This window comes from Bos mutus, chromosome 20, assembly GCF_027580195.1.
Source record: "Bos mutus isolate GX-2022 chromosome 20, NWIPB_WYAK_1.1, whole genome shotgun sequence".
In the NCBI taxonomy this organism is placed as follows: Eukaryota; Metazoa; Chordata; class Mammalia; order Artiodactyla; family Bovidae; genus Bos; species Bos mutus.
In genome coordinates this window covers 31459816-31461905 of record NC_091636.1, presented here as the reverse complement: position 1 = coordinate 31461905, position 2090 = coordinate 31459816, and the positions used below count along the sequence as shown (strand labels likewise).

Below are 2090 nucleotides of genomic sequence, written 5' to 3'. Positions count from 1 at the left end.
CAACAGACGCCCCACGCACTGGACAGAAAGACTCTAGGTTGTCTCTCCGGCCGCCTTCGCCCCCAGGACCCCTCCTCTCCGCTGAGACCCTTCATTGGAGGATTCTCTGGGACAGATGCTATTACAAGAAAACCTCTCCGTTTAGCAATCGTGGAAGAATTCATCACAGGCATTTGGGAATTTCTCTGTTATTTAATAAATTGTATCTTTATTACTTACTTAACCATTACTTACTTGATGGTTAAAGTAAATAAAAAACTAATACATATAAAACAAACATTCTCAAAATATCCTGAAAACAAAAAGAAAAATTTGAGTATTTACATATTAAGGAAATCTAGATTTATTCCACTATGATTGTTAAACAGATTGCAATAAGTAAATATAATGTTGACTGGTGCCACTGTCGTATTTCTTTTGATGGTTTTTAGGAACAGAAATGGGATAGCTCAATCATGTAAACATAAAGTAATTTATTAGGGGATAACACATAACTTGTGCGGTGCCCTGGGGCCCCAGTGTGCGGCTCAGCGTGCAGCTCAGTGTGCGGCTTCAGTGTGCATCTGGGCTGGAAGCTGGATGCTGAGGAGCCAAGGTTGCATGCTGTGCCTGGAAACTCAAGAGTCCCCGCTGCCTGCACAGGTGGAGTACCTGACCGTGTGCCTGAGTCGGAGAAGGCGTCGGCTTACTACAGCCTGGAAAACATGCACTTCCATTTAGCTTTCAGCGTCCATCTGAACCTTTGGTAGTCTCATTCATCAGGAAATATGCCACTATTCAGTACTGTGTGAGAACCCCTGTATTGAAAGCTCAAGAGAAAATAGTTGGCTCTTGGGTTTTTTTAATTAATTAATTTTTTCCATTTTATTTATTTTTAATTGGAGTATAATTGCTTTACAGTGCTGTGTCAGTTTCTACTGTACAACAGCATGAACCAGCTATATGTTTGCCTATAGCCCCTCCCTCTTGAGCCTCCTTCCTATTCTCCCACCCCCACTCCCTGTTAGTTTTTCACCTCTGGTCCAATTTCACTGAGTGCCAAGACTGAAGGAAAGGGATCCTGCAATGGAGAATCTATTCCAGTCTACACAGAAGTGGAGAATTGTTGCTCTCGTCTGATTGATCCCAAAGTGGCTGTCTTCCAGATGCAGACATACCTGGCCAACAGGAAAACAAAGACTGTGAGGCTGGAGGTGGCCAACGTGACTGGGAACCACATCACCTCCAGGAGTACCAACAGCTGGAAAGGGAAGATCCTTAGGATCCTGCCAGTGACGCCAACCATCCTGAACTGCTGCAGCGTAAAGGGGACTACTCTTGAGCTGTGTCTGTTCACATTCCGGGTGCTAAAACAAGTTGATGCTTGAGCTCCTGCTAGTGATTAGCATGATTCCATTAGGAACTCCAGAATATCCAGGCGGTTCATATGAGCTGGTTGACACTGACTCTGCCAGATCAGCCGGAAACACCACCAAACTATGAAAATGTGGCATGGGAGGAAGAATTCTCTAGACACACTTCTTACCTTCAACCCCCTGGGAGGGGGAGTCATGCCATCCTTTGTTTGCCTTGCCTCAGGAATCAGATTTCAGACTCTGCCTCTTTATTCAGAGGTAAATTCACATCCTAGAGATGTAGAAGAGACCCAGCCTGTTTCCTCCATTCTCTGAACGTGTTTCAGAAATCACTGTGTCCATCATCAAATTAGAACGTTGGTTCTTTACCCCGCCCTTTTGAGCAAGAGGGAGGGCAGATGAGCTTAAGGTCATAAATATATATCAGCACTGAAGATGACAGAAGTTAAAGAATTTGTTACTTACCAGTGGGGCAACAGGATTGTTGCACAAGTTTGTGATGTGGTCTTGTGCCCCTTTTGAATGAGAGGGCAAAGATGTGAAAAGTCACAGAATGTAATGGAAGTCCTGATGTGATAAAGTGGAGGGGTGCCTGTGTTGACCCAAGAGAAAGTGCCTATATATAGTGGAAATACTATGTGGGCATATCTTTAAGAAGGTTTCTCAAAGTGGAAAAGCTGTATCCTAAGCTTTAACGTCCCGTGAATGCATGGGGAGGAGATAATTTTGGAGGAT

At 44.1% G+C, this 2090-nt stretch overlaps 1 pseudogene; it reads left to right on the top strand.

The window, feature by feature from the left end:
• The first annotated feature begins 353 nt into the window (after window positions 1-353).
• Window positions 354-1670, top strand: LOC102276077 (arrestin domain-containing protein 4-like; annotated as a pseudogene).
• Window positions 1671-2090: the final 420 nt, after the last annotated feature.